Here is a 21375-nt window from a genome sequence, read left to right as displayed (position 1 = left end):
GCCTCTTTGGTTTGGTTCTTTGCTGTCAACAAAATTCCCCAATATGATGGAATACACCCCCCTTGCCTGGGTGAGAGTATCTCCAATACACTCAAGAAGCTTGACACCATTCAGAACGAAGCAGCCTACTTTATTGGCACTGCACCCACTCCCTCCACCATCCAGGCACAGTAACAGCAGTGTGTGCTACCTCCAACAGAAACTCATCAAAGATCCTTAGACAACACCTTCCAAACTCATCTAGAAGGACAAGGACAGCAGATACATAGGAACACCACCACCTGTGAGTTCCCCTCCAAGCTACTCACCATTCTGACTTGGAAATATGTCTCCATTCCTTCACTGTTGCTTGATTAAAATCCTGGAATTCCCTCCCTAATGGCATTGTGGGCCAACCTACAACATGTGGACTGCAGCGATTCAAGAAGGCAGCTCACCACCACCTTCACAAGGGGCAACTAGGGATGAGACAGTAAATGCTGGGCCCAGCCAGCGACACCTGTGTCCCATGAGTAAATAAAAAAAAAGTCTTTGTTGCTGTTCTCCTTTCATTGTTCTGGTTGTCAATCAAATATTTAAGAAGTAAAATATATATGTACATCAAAGAAGAATTATAGGATTGGTCTGTTAGTTAGCATTTTAATATGATTTTAATTTGACATTGCCCCTATTTTAATATCTCATCCATCACTGTTACCTGCTGAACTGGTTTGACTGTTTTGTTGGTACTTCCCTGTTACCCATTTGCATGTTTTGAACCTGATTACTTAGCCTCCAGGTGAATGTTTTGATACTGGCATTCAGCCAGAGGCTGCAAACATGTTTCTTGAACAAAATACCGTTATTATAATCATTATTAACTCCTGAGCTTGGAACGCAGATGGAAAGAAAATTTATTGCTATGACTTCACATCCACAGCATATCTTTGAACCCTACTATTTTCTCTAACAGTTCTATGATATTCTCAAAACTACACTTTCCCATAACGGTGTTATTAAAACCACCATTTTCCTATGGTGCACAAATTGGTTGCAACATTTTCTACATTAAAAAAAAGTCACTACACTTCATGTGGAATTACTGCATTGACTGTAAAGCACTTTGCAATGTCCTGTGGTCATAAAAGATGATATAGAAATGCAGTTTTTTTTCTCATTCATTCATCCCTTGTCTCCTTTGTTGCTCCTTTACAGTTATATAATTTACCCCTGGATTCATACTGTTCTTCAAGTGAGATTCCTTGAAGACCTTCCATCCAACTGGGTCTCATACCTTCTATGGCATATCATCAAAGGCCTCCAGCTCAGCAGCACATTGGTGTGAGGACATTCCCTCCATTATACTCTGGACCAGGAGCTGCATAGTGCAGGTTAGTGTGCCGCGCTGCAGAGTCAGAACTCTGAGGTTATGCCGAAATGAGCAATTTACCATTTACAATGGTTGAGGGCTTGTTAGTTGCTGGGGAAATGTGACAGAATCAATTCCCCATGCTTTGTAATGACCTGTTTTCTGATGTACTCATTAATACATTTATATTATGTGAAATCACCCATATTACATTTATCTACTGCTTTGACTACAGGATGTAGATTATGGGAGACATTGAGAAAAAAAGATCATGAACGTCTGTTACAAATTCTCAGTCAGCGTTAGAAGCCTGTTGGCACCATTGACATGGCTTGCAAAATGGTTGTCATATCACAGTCAAAATAAACTCACCACAGTCCCAGAGGAACTCAGGGCTGCCCTCTCATTAGTGAGAGAGAGAGGGATGACTGGTGGTGAGTTCCATCATCGGCGGTCCCTCATAGACAAGGATGACTCTCTTTCGCTCTCAGGGTGAGTCCGTAGGTGGTTGTACAGACCAATGGGGCTACCACAGGCTCTGTTCCACTGGGGGCACAAGGTGATCATGGGAAGGGGTGGGTGGGGCGTTGGCAATGCGTTCCTTTCGCCGTTTACATCTGGCTTCTGCTTTTTCCCGATGGCAAGTTTCAAAATGCTGAGTTTAACCTGAGGGTCTCCACACCTCAGATGAGGGGTGAGGTTGAGAAGGCAGAGCCTTCATGGTGGTCTGAGCCCGTATAGGAGCCTGTGCCATTGAAGTCTCCTGATTCAAGAAAGGATACATTTGGAGTAGACAGAGTACAGCAAAGGTTCGGTCATCTGACATCAAGGATGGCAGGATTGTTGTGTGAGGAGAGATTAGTTCGACTGGGCCTGTATTCATTAGGGTTGATAAAAATGAGATGGGATCTGATTAAACGTGTAGGGGCTGGACAGACTAGATTCAGGGTTGATACTTCCTCTGGTTGGAGAGTCCAGAAACACGGAACAAGGTCTCAGAATACGGGGTGGGTCATATAGAACTGATTAGAGAAAACATTTCTTGACTCAGAGCGTGGTTAACCTGTGGAATTCTGTACCACAGAAGTCTTAGGAAGTTGGCTCACTGAATATAATCAAGAAGGAGATTGATGTAGTTTTAGATATTAAAGGCATCAAGAGGGAGAAAGTGGGAATATATCATTGAGACAGAGCATCAGTTATGATCATATTGAATGGCGGAGCAGGCCTGAGGGGCTGAATGGCCTACGCCTGCTCCTCATTACTATGTCCCTAATATGTGTCATTGAGGTATAGGTTTAAAGTCTAAACAAGATTTGATACCAGTTCTCATGAGGAGATCTTGGCAGATGACCAGAAGTTAGTCAAAGGGTAGGTTTTACTAAAGGGAGAGGTGGAGAGATAGAGGAGTTTAAAGATGAAATTCTAGACCTTTAGGTTCCAGCAAAAGATGGCCAGATATGAAACATAGATTACTCAAGAGGCCAGAATTAAAGAAGGGGAATGATTTTGGATATCTTGTGGACTGGAGAAGGTTGCGGAGGTAGGAAGGACCCAGAAGAGTTTTCCATGTGAGCAACCTCTGAACCTCGCACCATGACCCTTTACTTCTTTAGACTGCATATGTTCATGAGTCTAGAATCTCTAGAAATAAGAAACCTTGCTGCCTTCCTCACTGTTGAGCTGCCAAGCCATCCTAGTTTTCCTTTTGAAGAGGGGAAGAGGTGGGGGGTGGAGGAGGGAAACTTATGAACTGGTGACACAACTGTCTTGCCCCTTTTTGGGAAGGCCAATTGCATTTCAGGCAACTTAGACACTCTAATGGGTCTGGCCCACTTCCTTAGATCAAATGCGCTGGGGTCAACTCCCTGCCAGCCAATGTGAGGCTGGCAACTCTTCTGTACTCGGCAGCTCCTTTGGGATGACAGCGGTAACTGCTGGTATAACACCCAGCTGAGCCATCCAACCCAAAAGGAGCCCAGGTCCAGCTGAATGGTTGTAGGATGGGGTTCACAGAGCAGGACTTGGTCACAGTGAGTGGGGGAGGGGAGGTGGGAACAGGGTGAGGGAGATGAGCAGCAAGGGTAGGGCTTTCAGTGTGCCCCATCCACCCCACCTCCTCACTTCATGTCTCCCAGATCAGGCATTGAGTGCCTTTGAATGAGTGACCATTCTGCCCATCTCCTGCAGACTGCAAGTGAACACATTAGGGTTTTCTTGTCATGCTCCTTGAAATGTGAGCCCCCTGCCTGGGGCTGTGGGTCAATACTCGTGGAAGTGGGTCGAAGTCCTTAAGCAGGCATAAATTGTCCGCTAGATAAAAACAATGACTGCAGATGCTGGAAACCAGATTCTGGATTAGTGGTGCTGGAAGAGCACAGCAGTTCAGGCAGCATCCAACGAGCAGCGAAATCGACGTTTCGGGCAAAAGCCCTTCATCAGGAATAAAGGCAGTGAGCCTGAAGCGTGGAGAGATAAGCTAGAGGAGGGTGGGGGTGGGGAGAAAGTAGCATAGAGTACTATGGGTGAGTGGGGGAGGGGATGAAGGTGATAGGTCAAGGAGGAGAGAGTGCAGTGGATAGGTGGAAAAGGAGATAGGCAGGTAGGACAAGTGCAGACAAGTCATGGGGACAGTGCTGAGCTGGACGTTTAGAACTAGAGTGAGGTGGGGGAAGGGGAAATGAGGAAACTGTTGAAGTCCACATTGATGACCTGGGAGTTGAAGTGTTCCGAGGCGGACGATGAGGCGTTCTTCCTCCAGGCGTCTGGTGGTAAGGGAGCAGCGGTGAAGGAGGCCCAGGACCTCCATGTCCTCGGCAGAGTGGGAGGGGGAGTTGAAATGTTGGGCCACGGGGCAGTGTGGTTGATTGGTGCGGGTGTCCCGGAGATGTTCCCTAAAGCGCTCTGCTAGGAGTCGCCCAGTCTCCCCAATGTAGAGGAGACCGCATGGGGAGCAACGGACACAATAAATGATATTAGTGGATGTGCAAGTAAAACTTTGATGGATGTGGAAGGCTCTTTTAGGGCCTTGGATAGAGGTGAGGGAGGAGGTGTGGTCGCAGGTTTTACAGTTCCTGCGGTGGCAGGGGAAAGTGCCAGGATGGGAGGGTGGGTTGTAGGGGGGCGTGGACCTGACCAGGTAGTCATGGAGGGAACGGTCTTTGCGGAAGGTGGAAAGGGGTGGGGAGGGAAATATATCTCTGGTGGTGGGGTCTGTTTGGAGGTGGAGGAAATGTCAGCGGATGACTTGGTTTATGCGAAGGTTAGTAGGGTGGAAGGTGAGCACCAGGGGCGTTCTGTCCTTGTTATGGTTGGAGGGGTGGGGTCTGAGGGCGGAGGTGCGGGATGTGGATGAGATGCGTTGGAGGGCATCTTTAACCACGTGGGAAGGGAAATTGTGGTCTATAAAGAAGGAGGCCATCTGGTGTGTTCTGTGGTGGAACTGGTCCTCCTGGGAGCAGATCTGGCGGAGGCAGAGGAATTGGGAATACGGGATGGCATTTTTGCAAGAGGTAGGGTGGAAAGAGGTGTAATCCAGGTAGCTGTAGGAGTCGGTGGGTTTGTAAAAAATGTCAGTGTCAAGTTGGTCGTCATTAATGGAGATGGAGAGGTCCAGGAAGGGGAGGGAGATGTCAGAGATGGTCCAGCTAAATTTAAGGTCAGGGTGGAATGCGTTGGTGAAGTTGATGAATTGCTCAACTTCCTCGCGGGAGCACGAAGTGGTGCCAATGCAGTCATCAATGTAGCGGAGGAAGAGGTGGGAAGTGGTGCTGGTGTAATTATGGAAGATCAACTGCTCTACATAGCCAACAAAGAGACAGGCATAGCTGGGGCCCATACGTGTGCCCATGGCTACCCCTTTGGTCTGGAGGAAGTGGGAGGATTCAAAGGAGAAATTGTTAAGGGTGAGGACCAGTTCGGCCAAACGAATGAGAGTGTCGGTGGAAGGGTACTGTTGGGGACGCCTGGAGATGAAAAAACGGAGGGCTTGGAGGCCCTGGTCATGGTGGATGGAGGTGTAGAGGGACTGGATATCCATGGTGAAGATGAGGCATTGGGGGCCGGGGAATCGGAAGTCTTGGAGGAGGTGGAGGGCGTGGGTGGTGTCGCGAACGTATGTGGGGAGTTCCTGGACTAGGGGGGATAGGACAGTGTCAAGGTAGGTAGAGATGAGTTCAGTGGGGCAGGAGCATACTGAGACAATGGGTCGGCCAGGGTGGTCAGGCTTGTGGATCTTTGGAAGGAGGTAGAACCGGGTAGTGCGGGGTTCCCAGACTATGAGGTTGGAAGCTGTGGGTGGGAGATCTCCTGAGGTGATGAGGTTCTGTATGGTTTGGGAGATGATGGTTTGGTGATGGGGGGTGGGGTCATGGTCGAGGGGGCAGTAGGAAGAGATGTCCTCGAGTTGACGTTTGGCTTCAGCGGTGTAGAGGTCAGTGCGCCAGACTACCACTGCGCCCCCTGGTGAGGTTGGGATTGGAGCAGAGGGATTGGAGGGTGAGAGGTTGGAGTGGGGGAGGGAGGTAGACAGGTTGAGGCGGTTAATGTCCCGGCGGCAGTTGGAAATGAAGAGGTCGAGGGCAGGTAATAGGCCAGCGCGGGGTGTCCAGGTGGATGCAGTGTGTTGGAGGTGGGCGAAGGGGTCCTCGGAAGGTGGGCGGGAGTCCTGATTGTGAAAGTAAGCTCGGAGGCGGAGTTAACGGAAGAATTGTTCAACGTCACAGCGTGTATTAAATTCATTGATGCGTGGACGGAGGGGGATGAAGGTGAGTCCTTTGCTGAGGACTGATCGTTCATCCTCAGTGAGGGGGAGGTCTGGGGGGATGGTGAAAACTCGGCAGGGCTGGGAGCTGGGATCTGGTGTGGGTGTAGAGCTGGGAGTGGGGGCGGAACCTGTAACTGGAGTGGGTGTGATGGTGGGGGGAATGGGGGTGGAGTCATGAGCAGGGGTAGTGTTCCCTTCGGGGTTCTGAGGGATGGGGATAGTGACAGTGGGGTCTGTGGGGTGCATGTCAGCAGAATGCAGGTGAGTGGCGCTGGTGGGGGTGGAAGTGGTGGTGACCAAGGCAGTAGGGGTGGCGGAGGTCACTGAGCATGTGGCATCAGCGATGATGTGAAGGGCAGAAGTGATGTCAGGTGTGATGCATGAGGAATTGTGAGGGGTGGAAGTGGTTGTGGGAGTGGCCATGATGGGGGCGGAAGTGACATCATCAATCAGCGTGGGGGTGGTAGCTGCATTAACCGCATGGCTAATGGTGGAATAGGTTCCAAGGCCAGGGGAATCTTCTGGAATGTTTGAGGAGTGCTGGTTATGGAGGTGGGTGGATAAAAGTTTGTTGTACTTACAGTTTTTGATGTTTGAGATGGAGTTGAAATACTGTTTGTTGAGAGTATGAATTCTCCTGAGGATGTAGTACAGAGTGGGTCCTTTGCAATTCTGAGAGGGTGTGGCCCTCAGCTGGGGCAGGGCTGACTGGAGAGAGGTTAGGTGCCAGCGCATTGCTGCAAGCGTGGAGCAGAGCATCTTGAAGGAGAACTGTTGCTGGTGTTTTTGAATCTGTAGTCTGTACTGTTTGTCCTGTTTGGGTCTGAACTCTGCTGGTTTAATGGTGGTCTGGAGTCCGTGTGGGATGAGTTGGTTACGGAGGCAGGCACTAAGGAAGCGAATGTGGCTGTGGTAGCGAGTTTGTTTCACGACATGGTTGAAGAGTTTCAGGGCAGGGGAAATGACCTGGGAGTTGCAGTGGGAGAGGGACTCCCTGAGAGAGGAGGAAAACTTCTTCAAGGCAGGCATCCTTGCAAGAGGATTCGCAGTAGGGTTAAAATCAACGAGGTAAAAACAATGACTGCAGATGCTGGAAACCAGATTCTGGATTAGTGGTGCTGGAAGAGCAGTCCGCTGAATGTTCTCAAATGCTGGCAAAGTGGGAAGGCCAATTGTGGGCCTGCTCTGCAAACTGAGATAGTGGCAGGAAGATGTCGGGATTGTGTTCCTGACAATTAACCATTGACAATTAATCATGATTTCACACTAATAATGCAACAAAGATGCAAGCACCTTTCGCTTATTCAATCAGCCTCCCATAGTGACCCTTGTAATATCGAGTATGAGACTAGGGAGGTCTTACTGAGACTGTACAAGGTGCTGTTGAGACCACGTCTGGGGCACTGTGAGCACTTTTGGTCCCCTTCTTTCAGGAAAGATTTAATTTTGTTGGAGGAAGTTCAGAAAAGGTTCACTGGAATGATGCTTGGTATGGAGGGATTGCTCTGTGAGCTAAGGCTAAGCGGGTTGGGACTGTACTCACTGGAGTCGAGAAGAATGAGAGGTGATCTCATTGAAACATATAACATTCTTAAGGGTTAATGCTGAGAGGATATTTTCTGTCATGGGCGATCTTCGGACCAGAAAGCATAGTCCCAGAATAAAAGGGCACCAATTTAAGGCTTGGGACGAGGGGGAATTTCTTCTCTCAGAGGGTTATGAGTCTTTGGAACTCCTTGCTACAGGGAGCTGTGGGGGTAGAGTCCTTGTGTATATTTAACACTGAGAGAGATAGATTCTTCAAGGCTTAGGAAAGTGGACATGAGGAATATCAGATCAGCCTTGATCCTGTTGAATGGCAGAACAGGCTTGAGGGGCCGAACGATCTACTCTTGTTCCTAGTCTTGTGGTCTAAGGTGTCAAAATTGGAATACAATGGAGGAACATATAAACTGGAGTAGGCCAATGAGCCCCTTGAGCCTGTTCCGCTATTCTGTGAGATCATGGCTAATCCATGGCCTAATCCATTTACCTGCCTTTGGCGTTTATACCTGAATGCCTTTGCTTCATGAAAACTCCGATTTAAAATTAACAACTGATCCAGCATCCATTGCCACTTATGGAACAGTGTTCCAAATCCCTACCACCGTTTGTGTGTACAAGTGCTTCCTAACACAGTGTCATAGTCAGAGAGATGTACAGCACGGAAACAGACCCTTCAGTCCAACCCGTTCATGCCAACCAGATATCCCAACCCAATCTAGTCCCACCTGCCAGTACCCGGCCCATATCCCTCCAAACCTTTCCTATTCATATATCCATCCAAGTGCCTTTTAAATGTTGCAATTACACCAGCCTCCACCACTTCCTCTGGCAGCTCATTCCATACACGTACCACCCTCTGTGTGAAAAAGATGCCCCTTAGTTCTCTTTTATATCTTTCCCCTCTCACCCAAAACCTATGCCCCCTAGTTCTGGACTCCCCGACCCCAGGGAAAACACTTTGTCTGTTTATCCTATCCATGCCCCTCATGATTTTATAAACCTCTATAAGGTCACCCCTCAACCTCTGACGCTGCAGGGAAAACAGCCCCAGCCTGTTCAACCTCTCCCCATAGCTCAAAACCTCCAACCCTGGCAACATCCTTGTAAATCTTTTCTGAACCCCTTCAAGTTTCACAACATCTTTCCAATAGGAAAGAGACCAGACTTGCACACAGTATTCCAACAGTGGCCCAACCAATGACCTGTACAGCCACAACATGACCTCCCAACTCCTGTACTCAATACTCTGACCAATAAAGGAAAGCATACCAAACGCCTTCTTAACTATCCTATCCACCTGCAATTCCACTTTCAAGGAACTACAAACTTGCACTCCAAGGTCTCTTTGTTCAGCAACACTCCCTAGGACCTTACCATTAAGTGTATAAGTCCTGCTAAGATTTGCTTTCCCAAAATGCAGCATTTTGCATTTAACTGAATTAAACTCCATCTGCCACTTCTCAGCCCGTTGGCCCATCTGATCAAGATCCTGTTGTAATCTGAGGTAACCTTCTTCGCTATCCACTACACCTCCAACTTTGGTATCATCTGCAAACTTACTAACCCTACCTCTTATGCTCGGATCCAAAGTAGAGGACCCAGCACCGATCCTTCTGGCACTCCACTGGTCACAGGCCTCCAGTCTGAAAAACAACCCTCCACCACATCTCTCCTTGGTTCTGAGAAAGGGTCACTGGGCCCAAAACGTTAAGTCTGATTTCTCTCCACAGATGCTGCCAGACCTGCTGAGCTTTTCCAGCAATGTCTGTCTTTGTCTCTCCTGAACGGTCTGGCCCCAATTCTCTAACTATGCCCCCTAGTTATAGAATATCATTTGTATCTGGAACAGGTGCCATATCTCTGGCTGCCTACCTGTACCAGACAGAGGCCTCAATCAATTTCCAATTTGCCTCAACCTCATTTCAACATGGCCAGCAAATTGTGGACCTGGTCAGGGAGAAAGGAGATGTATGCATGTGGCTAGCAGGAGTCATTTCTTGCTAGAGCACCTCTACAAGGCCCAGAAGAATAGAAATTGGACATTTCTTGTGGTTTACTATTAATGGCTTTTAGTGATCCTCTTAACATTTGATCAGGCTGCTTAACACCTAGTACGTTTTGAGTCGATTGTAGGTGAGCTTTGTTCAAGGGAGGAGCTATTAGTGAACAGACAGGAGACATATAAATATATATGGAGTGGTTCTGATAGTTAATGCAGGACATGTTTGTTAAGGCACATAGAAAAGTCTGTTAGTTTAGATGGAGAGGTGAAATCTGTAAGGGGGCTCTTTTAATTTATATAGCAGAGATCTGTTACTGCATATAGAGGAAGTCTGTAAGCTTTTATAGAAAATATTGATTAAATTATATGGGGAGGGAAGTTGGTTTATATTGGAAGAACCTGTTCATGTATCTTTAGTAAATGTAGAAGAGGTCTGTTTGTGTATAAGAGTTATATTTGTTAACGTATACAAAGAGGTCCATTAGTGTATACGGGGAATCTTTTTTAGTATACATTGAGAAGCTTGTTAAAGCACATGGAGGAAGTTTGTTTGTTTATGCCAAAAGGTGTGATAGTTTATATAAGAAGGATCTATTATCATTTATTAGAGAGTTTTGTGAGTTTGTGTAGGGGAGTTTGGGTAATGTATATAGGGGAGGTTTTTAATTTCTTCAGTAATGTTTTCAGCATACGCAAAGGAGATTTGTTAACAGAAATGGGAAATCAGTGTAACAGCCTCCCAGCATGGCATCCTCTTGGCCCAGCGTGGTGGTTTTCCGGCGGTCTCTCAGCCTAGGGTGGTCTCTTGATCTCAAGGTGATTCCAGAATGGCCTCATTAATCTTGAGGTGAAGCCTGGAGTAGTCTGGAGGCTAGGTCCAGTGCAGTCTGGAGGCTAGGTCCAGTGCAGTCTGGAGGCTAGGTCCAGTGCAGTCTGGAGGCTAGGCCCAGGTGCGGCCTGGAGGCTAGGCCCAGGTGCGGCCTGGAGGCTAGGCCCAGGTGCGGCCTGGAGGCTAGGCCCAGGTGCGGCCTGGAGGCTAGGCCCAGGTGCGGCCTGGAGGCTAGGCCCAGGTGCGGCCTGGAGGCTAGGCCCAGTGCAGATTAGAAGCTAGGTGCCAGCATAGTCTGGGTTGGAAGACCGTTGATCTGAACCTTTTACTTCTACAATGCTGGACTTTTTGTTTCTCTATTTTCTATGATTTTGTAACTGAAGAAACTGTATCTATGTACCTTTGTACCTAAGACGCTGCTGTAAATGTTGAAGTATAAACTTGTCACTGTACTCATTTGAGTACATGTGATATTAAAGCGAATTCAACTCAATTCAATTTATATAAGGAATATTGATTCATTTATATAGGGGATACTTGCTCATGTACATTAGTGAGATCGATTTTTGTAAGAGGGGCAATTTGTTGGAGTATATATGGGGATCTGATAGTTTATACAGGGGAGGTCTGATAGTGTATATATGGGAAGTCTTTATGTGAATGAAAGGCAGATTTGTATATAAATCTCCAATCTACATGCAATCAAACAGACCCTCAGTGGCCTGTAACAGTTCTCCAGTAGAGAGTGTCATCAGTCACCTAAAAAAGGAATGTGATTTAGGGACAGCTGAAATATCTACTGTCACAGACTGAAATACTTACAGTATATGGTGTAGGAAATGGGACAAGGATGGATTTGTTTATTCCTGCCATTATACGATGTGACTCATTCAAATATGTAATCTATGGTGCTGGCAATAAAAAAGGGAGGATTTAATTTGGATAGCAGTTGTTTAACAGTTATTAAAAAAGCAAAATTTACTAGTACAAGTTCCATGAGCTATAATAGATACATTGTAGAATATACAGTACAGATAGTTAGCATTAGACACATAGCCACAGGGGACAAGAGAGCTCCAAGTGAAAGCAGATGATGCAATAAAACCTTAGTGGTTTGTCCTCACTGCATTGTAAAAATGTCATGTGGTTCACTGTTCATAATGTGATGAAGTTGAAGAGGTATACTGGATCTTTAAGAGAGAGTGAAAGCTGTTCTGCACTGATAGTTTACAAGCACCTGTCCAATGACTAGCTAGCAGTCTCAGAGTGTACTGGAAAATTGAAAATATGTAACACTTGGCTCTGAAATAGATGCCTGAGTTGGTTGCTGTTTTCACAACAATTTGAATTTAATCAATCAGTTTAAATTTTGCCCATGGATACCAAAACTCATGTAAGTTTGAATTTATTGTTTTTGCTGGCCTCAAACCAATGTTTGATGGTTAAAGCAGCAGGCAGTTTGAACGTTAGACAGAGAGTAACTGCCTGCTCTCTATCAAAGGTACCTTTTTCGTATGAAACATCTTTGCAATAAAAGACAGTAGAAGGACAGAAATCCTTCCACATCTGACAGAAATTCACCTGTACCTCCACTAATGTCAACTACTGTATCCGTTTCACCTAATGTGGTCTCCTCTACATCGGGGAGACAGGATATCTACTTGCGGATTGTTTCAGAAAGCATCTCTCCGACACCCGCACCAACCAATCCCACCCCCCACACTTCAACTTCCCCTCCCATTCCACCAAGGACATGCAGGTCCTGGGCCTCCTCCATCGCCAAACCTAATCACCCAATACCTGGAGGAAGAATGCCTCATATTCTGCCTTGGGACCCTGCAACCAAATGGAATTAATGTGGATTTCAACAGTTTCCTACTTTCTTCTTCCTCCACATATCCCAGTCCCAAGCTTCCTCGGTACCAGGCTCCTGACCTGTACATCACCTTTCTCATCTATCCGCTCCACTCTCATCTCCGACCTATCACTTTCTCCCCACCTTCATCTACCTATTGCATTCCTAGCTACCTTCCCCCCAACCCCACCCCCTCCCATTTATCTATCAGCACCCCCCACCCCCCAGCCCACAAGCCTCATTCCTGATGAAAGGCTTATGCCTGAAACATTGGTTTTCCTGCTCCTTGGATGTGGCCTGACCGGCTGTGCTTCACTAAGAAACTCAGCAGGTTTGGCAGCATCTGTGGAGATAAAATAGAGTAAACATTTTGAGTCCAGAGACTCTTTGTCAGATCTGAAAGTAGCTAGGAAATGTTGGATTGTGCCAATGGTGGTGGGGACATGGAAGGGAGTGGGATGAATAGTTGGAGACCGTGACCAGAGAGAGAGAGAGAGAGAGAGAGGAAAGGAGGAACCGACAAAAGGAATTGATGGCCGTAATGGGTGGGTGGAAAATGTGAGCAGATGGAGCAATAGGAAAACCAGGATGAAAATGTTTACATTGAGGCATCAATAAGAGTGCAGCTTTCCAAACTCTCTGGTCACCCAAAAATGCCTTACAACTGATAAACCACTTTTCAGAAAAAAGGGGGGATATATTCCTAGGCTCTGAACAATGTGAGCTACCATGAGATACGGAGGAAAATTGAGCGACATGTCCAATGAGGGCCTTCTTGGCATTGAGACCAAGAAGTCGCATTTTCCAACTACTGTTTGATTTTGAGACAAGATTTCTGCTGGTGAGGGGTCGAGGAACATGCTTCGCTTGCAAGCCCCCTCATTATTACACACTCCCATCTCATTAATATGCTGTCTTCCACACACACACACACACACACACACACACACACACACACACACACACACACACACACACACACACACACACCCTCCACCAGATAGGACCTAGGCAATGAGAATTCCCGACATGAAAGGTGGGTCCACTTCAATCAGTTCGAGGCGGTGAGGGAATACAAATGGGGAGGTGTCCACAGATCAGTCAAGGATCTGGTCACTCCCCATTCAGGACTGTCTGGCTACGTCACTCAAGGGGATTGGCCACAATCATTCCTGGGACTTCCATACGTTAATCAGAGGTCATCTCAGCAGGAGGGAGGCTGGGAATGTCATTGTGGCCATTGGAGTTACAATGCTGGCGTGCAGGAGGGTGATGACAATAGGGAGGCTGGAGGTGGAAGTCCTGGCCCTGAGAAGAGACTTCTGATAGCAGCAAGGGTAGAGAGGGGTGTGTGGTTCCTACTGTGGCCGGGTATCTCTTGGCACCATCCCTGACTCATTGTGTCAGACAGTCATTCAGCATGGAAGCAGACCCTTCGGTCCAACTTGTCCACGTCGACCAGATATCCTAAACTAATCTAGTCCCATTTGCCAGCACTTGGCCCATATCCCTCCAAATCCTTCCTATTCATATACCCATCCAGATACCATTTAAATGTTGTAATTTTACCAGCCTCCACCACTTCCTCTGGCAGCTCATTCCATGCACGTACCACCCTCTGTGTGAAAAAGTTGCCCCTTGGTCCCTTTTAAATTTTTCCCCTTTCACCTTAAACCTATGCCCTATATTTTTGAACTCTCCCAACCCAGGGAAAAGACCTTGCCTATTTATCCTATCCGTGCCCCTCATGATTTTATAAACCTCTATAAGGTTATTCCTCAGCCTCTGATGTTCCAGGGAAAACAGCCCCAGCCTATTCAGTCTCTCCCTATAGCTCAAATAGTCAAACCCTGATAACATTCTTGTAAATCTTTTCACAACACCCTTCCGAAAGGAGGGAGACCAGAATTGCGCACAATATTTCACAAGTGGCATAACCAATGTCCTGTACAGCTGCAACATGACCTCCCAACTCCTGTACTCAATGTTCTGACCAATAAAGGAAACCATACCAAACACCTTCTTCACTACTGTCTACCTGCGACTCCACTTTCGAGGAACCACAGAGTCATAGGCATGGAAACAGACCCATCGGTTCGATCACTCCATGCTGACCATAATCCCAAGCCAGCCTGCTGCTGGTCCATATCTCTCCAAACATTTCTTATTTGTGTACTTATCCAAATGCCTTTTAAACGTTGTAACTGTACCTGGGGATCCACCACTTCCTCTGGAAGGTCATTCCACACACGAACCACTCTCTGTGTGAAACAATTGCCCCTTGTGTCATGTGTGGAAGGGGCACCTGGAGGGAGCTCAAGCTGAACGTTCCTTGCCCTGAGTCGTCATCCTGTTGGTGCTGAGCACCAGGGGCTGGAGTGATGGCAAACAAGACTGTGTGTACCTCCAGGAGAAAGTGAGGACTGCAGATGCTGGAGATCAGAGCTTAAAAATGTGTTGCTGGAAAAGCGCAGCCGGCCAGGCAGCATCAAAGGAACAGGAGAATCAACGTTTCGGGCATTAGCCCTTCTTCAGGAATGTGTACCTCCAACAAACTCTGAAGCTGCTGGGCCTGACGTTTCATTGGCAGCCACCAACCTGTCCATCAATGCTACCAGACCCTCGCATGTCTGAGTCAGCATGGCACCAGCTGCATTGCTGCAGCCGTGCAACCTTTGTGGCAGGTTCCCCAGTGCTCCAGGTAAGCCGGCCTGTTACTCTTGCGTGACTCCTTGTGCATTTTTATGATTGTTGACACCAGGCGTGTCTTCTCCTGCCTGGGTGGCCAGTCTTTGGCAGCTCTCTGAGTGCCAACAACCAGAGGTATTTCTTTCTTGGCTAGCTGAGGAAACATGGATGTAGACTGCTCAACAGCCTGTGTTCCCAACACTAATCTAGCTAACTGAGGTGTCTGTGTTGGAGTGCGTGGGAGTTACAGGAGACAGCAATTGCACGTGCATCTCTTGAGGTATCCTCTGTATATTTTTCCTCACAGTTGGTGGAGGGGAAGGGTTTGGCACCACTTTCTTGACTGTAGAGACCTTGGATTGAGAGAATGTGTGATGGCCATATGTTCTATGTTCTAAGGGTGTAGAAGTTGAAGTATGACAATAACTCATTCCAATTGAGGATAATGAAAGAGTAGCACAGCAATAAACAAGGCCTTTTCTTGCAAAGGCAGGAAGTTTCAACATGGCAGCTTCCAGTTCTCATCAGTGGGGACCAAAATCCTCTCCTTGTCGGGAGTAAGGAACCAAAACTTGGACATCTCACCACTGATCCTGGCTGTTTTGGTCTTATTCCAGGAGAAAACAGCCTTTTGTAAGAAAATGGGAGGGATTGAGTGATATGAATGTGGGTGGTACCACTGTCAGTGCTAGGGCATGATTGAAATGAGTAAGCAAGCAGCACAGAAGCCACGTAGGTTAGTACGATGAGGGGTTTGGAGAAGTGGTTACATAATGTGAGTATTTTGTTAACTCACTCATTGGATGTGGGTGTCACTGGCTGGGCCTGCATTTATTGTCCATCTCTATTTGTCCAGAGGGCAGTTAAGAGTCAACTGCATTGCTGTGAGTCTGGAGTCACATGTAGGTCAGACCAAGTGAGGATGGTAGATTTCCTTCTCTAAAGAACATCAGTGAACCAAATGGGTTTTTACAACATTAGTTGCCATTAGGCCAACTTTTAAAAATCAAATTCAAATTTCACCATCTTCTGTGATGGGATTTAAGCCCACTCTCCTGTAATATTAAACTTGGTTTCTGGATGACTGGTCCAGTGAGATTACCACTGCCCACTGTCTCCCTCAGTGGTAGCCCCTGAGCCCTTGGTGGGAGGAGAGTGCAGTAGGAGAGAGAGAGTGAGTGCGAGGTAGTAGAGGGATCATGGTGGCACCTAGTCTGGCAGAGCAGGAAAGGTCATTGACCTCTCGGCACCGCTGGACATTTCTCTGGACTGCGGAGATCCCTGTGGCCAGGTGGCAATGCCTGTTGTCTCGGCCTCTTCTGCCAGTCCTGTGAGAAGTGGGTGTCCCTTCTCTGCATCACCCCATTCCTGGGGACCTCCATGTCCCTGTCTGCAGAGCGGGGCACCAATTTCCCCTCGCCTGGCCTGTCAATGGTGAACATCTCCCATCTGTGAATGGCTGCTCTGGGTTGCCAGAGCTTGACAGGGTACGCAATGACCGGTTCGATATTGCACCGAGGATACCTCAGCAACAGTGAGTACTTGGGCCCATGATGAGTGGGAGAATCCAGCTGGGAAGAGATGAGAGGGAAGCTACAGCACATAGTATCTAATTAATGAGGTGAAGTTGGGTTGAGTGCATGAGGAAACTTGTTGGGCCTCACGGTGAGAAGCCCTCCATGAAATTTGATGAAAGTGCCACTTCTTACAAAAAACAGCCCGAGTTGTTCTTGTCATGTGGCCAGTCATGGTGGTCAGTTTGAATATCGGCGTAAATGAGTGATGGTGCTGGATGAGGGAATAATGTAGGTCAGGACGTGGGGAGACTTCTCTGATCTTCATTGGATGGTCTCTTGAGGGGGTTTAAATCCAGAACATGCAGAACTCCTATTTAATGTTCGAGCTGAAAGATTGGCTGAGTTGTCAGCAAGGATTATAGTTAAACAGGAACGAGCCAAGCCCATTTTTTTATTTACAGCGCATCAGAACTCTCTTTGCTTTGAGAATGTAGACTCATCACCGGAGAATAATGAGGAGAAAAGCACAGGCAACCATTCTGACTACCCTGTCTCCTGCAGCTCTGAAGCTGGAAGAGTAATTCCTGAAGCATGGTGATTGAAGAGCGTGTGCCATGAGTGTTCTCATGTTCGCTTTGATGAGGTATAGATTTACCTGAAAGGCAAGGTGAATTACTCTTTTCAGATTGTCTGTATTACTCAGTCAAACTACTCACTATGAATGCACACTCCAATTTGTCTTGGGAGCTGCCCTTAGATCACGCTATTGTAAGGGTATATTGTGGAGACTTTTATAGGGATTTGATATGGGTTCTGTGTGCTAGAGCCTTTCATCAGGTTTTCAAGACTCTCAAAAGCCTTTCTGAACAGCCATTGATCTGAGATTGATGCTACCCTATCCCTGCGAATTGTTCCTGGATTTTAATTAATCACTTCAATTCTCTTATTGAACTGTATCCATTTAAATTAATTGCAGACAGTTGCCAGGTTCTGAAGCTTTTGTACTGATGAATATCTACTGGGGTTTGCTTTGGAGAGTCTTACCTCTGATAACAATCTGCTCTGACGCTATAACTTTGAGTATGCCTAATAACCAAGTAGTATACTCAACAGATGATCCAAGACAGGATTTCTGTCTATAACTAGGACATAATAGAAATATATCGAATTATAGACTTTTCTACAATTGAGTACTACTGCATCATATAAAGGGTATCATTAAGCTGGAGAGGGTTCAGAGGATATTTACCAGGGTATTACTGGGTATGGAAGGTTTGAGTTATAAAGAATGGCTGGATAGGCTGGGACTTTTTTCACTGGAGTGTAGGAGGTTGAGAGGTGCCTTTGTAGAAGTTTATAAAATCATGAGGGGCATAGATAGGGTTCATGGTAGTTATCTTTTCCCTAGGGTGGGGGATTTCATGACTGGGGGGCACATTTTTAAGGTGAGAGGAAAGACACTTACAAAAGACATGAGGGGCAAATATTTTACACAGAGAGTGGTTCGCATGTCTTCCTGAGACAGTGGTGGATGTGGGAGCAATTACGTTTAAAATACATTTGGATAAATTCATGAACAGGAAAGGTTTGGTGGGATATGGGCCAGGAGCAGGCAGGTGGGACTAGTTTAGTTTTGGCTTATGTTCAGCATGGACTGGTTGGACCGAAGGGTCTGTTTCCATGCTGGCTGACTCTATGACTGGAACAGTCACCTGGAGTTTAATTTTTAGCGTCCTAACTTATGAAGTGGCATAGGATTTTGATGATCAAAAGTATTGGATTGCCCTTAGAGATGCAACTGATGCACTCATGACTTTCAAGAAAGGGAGCCTATTGCTTTTAGCTGGGTAGACCTCTGTTTGCCTCCTGCTCCACTAGTTGTAGTTGCTGTCTGCAATGTACAATGAACGTTGCCTCGTCAGTGTACCCCAAATCCTGAAAGGAATGTTTGTTAAAAAGTAAGACTTATAAGTAGAATATTATTAAACCAGAGAGGGTTCAGAGCGATTGACCAGAATGTTGCAAGGAATGGAGGGTTCGGGTTATGAGGAGAGGCTGGATAGGCTGGGACTTCTTTCACTGGAGTGTAGGCTGTTGTGGGGTGACCTTGTGGAGGTTTATAAAGTCATGAGGGGTATAGACAAGGTGAATGGCAAGAATATTTTCCCTTGGGTGGGGGAGTTTGAAACTAGAGTATTTTTAAGACGAGAGAAGAGCGGTTTGAAAAGGACATGAGGGGCAACACTTTCACACAGAGTGGCTGGTGCATGAAATGAACTGCCAGAGGAAGTGGTGGATGTGGGGTACAGTTTCAACATTTAAAAGATATTTGGGTAAGTACATGAATAGGAAAGGTGTTTGGGTTGGGAATATGGTCTGTGTGGACTAGTTAGACTCTGTGGCATACAGCCAGGCCAGGTGGTGCATTGATCAAAAGGTTTTTGGGGATATACAGCTGAGGTGGACAAATAGAATTGAGGCAAATGTTCGGAGTGATCTAACTAATTGGTGAGCAGGCTCGGGTGGTGGAATGGTGGAATGGTGAAATAATTACACAGAGGCCAGTATCCCGTCACCAAGTCACCTTTTATTTCCACGTGCATGGTAGACGGCTTTGGCCAGCCAGCTGTGAAGCCATCCCTTAAGTGAGGAGACTCTCTGAAGCACCTGTTTATATATATTTTTTTCTGGTTGTATTCTTTCTTGAGCAGAGGAGATTCTAAATCTCCTGGTTATATTTTTTTGCAGCAGTGCTTATTTTTTCCCCAGCACCCATGCTGTGTGTGTGCAGGTGTGAGACACAGTGAAAGACACAAGGTGCACAAATCTTTATTCAATTTCCACCACCAGGAAGAAAGGAAACACTCAAGTAGCCAGTGTCAAGCAGTGCCCTTCACATCAAAGGACAATGCTGTGTGATCAAAAAAATTAAGGAGGAGGGGAGCAGGGATTAAATCAAAATTGTTGGAGGGGGAAATAATACACTCTACCCCCTGCAATACCCACCTGTCCCAGAACAGCTCCAGGGTGTTGGGTAGACACCCCGTGCTCCTTTGCCACCTTCTGGCCACTCTAAGGCAGCCCACCCCTACGCACCTTCCGGCTCTCAGTCCACCCCATTCCCCTTCCAGTTCTCGGTCCACCCTGACACACCTTTTGACCATCTCTAGGACAGCCCACCCAGGGTGGGCTGAGGATGGCCTACCCGCCTTCCGGCTCTGTCTGCCCCTACATACCATTGGGCTCTCACCCACCCGGATGCGCCATCTGGCCCGTGGACTACCCTGACACCTTCCGGCCACCTTTAGGACAGCCCATCCACTTCCCCAGGGACGACAGCGTGCAGGGCAGCCCACAAGCCTTCCGGATTTCAGCCTGCCCCTGCGCATCTTCTGACTCTCGGCTGCTCTGACACACCTTCCGACCACCTCTAGGGCAGCCCATCCCGATTACCCCTTCTCGGGATGACAGCGCTCAGAACGGCCTACCCACCTTATGGCTCTCAGGGCGACTGGCATCAAGATGACCTACCCACCCTCCAACCTTTGGGACAGCCTACCAACCTTCAGGTTCACAAGATGGCCTACCCACCCTCTGGCTCTCGGGGTGACAGCTTTCAGGATGACCCAGGAGCCTCCCAGCTCACAGTAAGACCTGCCAGTCCCAGGGATACACAAGTCAGTGCAGGTGATAACCCCAACAAACCACATGACAAAGTTAATTACCAACAAATAGAGCCCTTTCTGATACAGAGTCCATTAGCATAGTCAGTTCTCTTCAAGATGTAGAATCCATTCCCAGGAAGAGTCCACTCCAATATACAAGTGCATGGTCAGAAATTGAGTCACTCCAAACTGCACAGTCCATTGCTAAAAATAGAGTACACAACCGAGGGCAGAGTCCACTCCAAAGGCAGCGAATGCACACCTCACAGCACACAAGTATTCCATCTCCATGGAGTCCTGGCCCATCCTTGGCCAACCAGGCCCACTCACAGGAACATAGTACATTGTACAGGTGCAGTTAACTCACAGGGGTTTGGTCCACTCTTGAAGGAAAGGTCTTCACCCAAACTCCAGGATACAGCAAGTGCTCACCTCCCAGCGCACACACACAGGTGTTCAATCTTCAGAGGCCCAGTCCCAGGTCTAGGCCTCCCCACAGGAACAGCTCATCTGGTAAGATGTATTTCTTCACAAGGGCTCAGTCCAAACACCAAAAAACAGTGAAGAAACATTCAAAAATAAACAAAAAAGTAGAGTTCAAGGGCTAAGCCCTACCGTAAAAATCAACATTTGTCCTTTTCTCAAAAGTGAAAGAGACAAGAGGAACACTCAGTCTTTAACCAGCCAATGAAACAACAATCCCCTAATGAGGCCTGACTTACACCTAAAACACATTGATTACGAAACTCCTGATACACACAATCAGTCCTCACTCAAGGAATACCAGTTAACAAACTGGCTAAATAATTCAGCAGAATTAGGAATCAGGAATCATTTTCTCCTTGTCCCTCTCCCTCCCCCCGCCCCCCACCCCCTCCCCAATTGCTGTGCTTTGTCTTATGACCCTGTTCCTGTATTCCAAATATGCTGGTCCTTGTAGGGCAGGCAAAACTCATATCTGCCATTGAGGTAAATCATGGAAATGACTTATTTTATAATCTCTGAAGTGTACTAGACATTTGCATGTAAACACAATGTCTCTTCAGTAAATTTAATTGAGACACTAGTTATTAATTTCAGTTCATACTTAATGCAATTTATTGATTACATGCTAATTGCTATGCTAAAATGATTGTTTAATGTGAAAACTGAACTCACTTG

General features: G+C 47.0%; 1 protein-coding gene across 4 annotated transcripts in view; it reads left to right on the top strand.

The window, feature by feature from the left end:
* Window positions 1-21375, top strand: part of LOC140489278 (protein phosphatase 1 regulatory subunit 29-like) — a 422002-nt gene that overhangs the window by 213307 nt on the left and 187320 nt on the right. For all 4 annotated transcript variants that reach the window (XM_072588654.1, XM_072588649.1, XM_072588651.1 and 1 more), the window contains exon 3: window positions 1195-1370. The gene's annotated coding sequence lies outside the window, so the exon portion shown is untranslated. The remainder of the gene's footprint in view (window positions 1-1194; window positions 1371-21375) is intronic.

This window comes from Chiloscyllium punctatum, chromosome 18 (assembly GCF_047496795.1).
Source record: "Chiloscyllium punctatum isolate Juve2018m chromosome 18, sChiPun1.3, whole genome shotgun sequence".
NCBI classification, from domain to species: Eukaryota; Metazoa; Chordata; class Chondrichthyes; order Orectolobiformes; family Hemiscylliidae; genus Chiloscyllium; species Chiloscyllium punctatum.
This window is presented reverse-complemented; position numbering and strand designations above follow the sequence as displayed.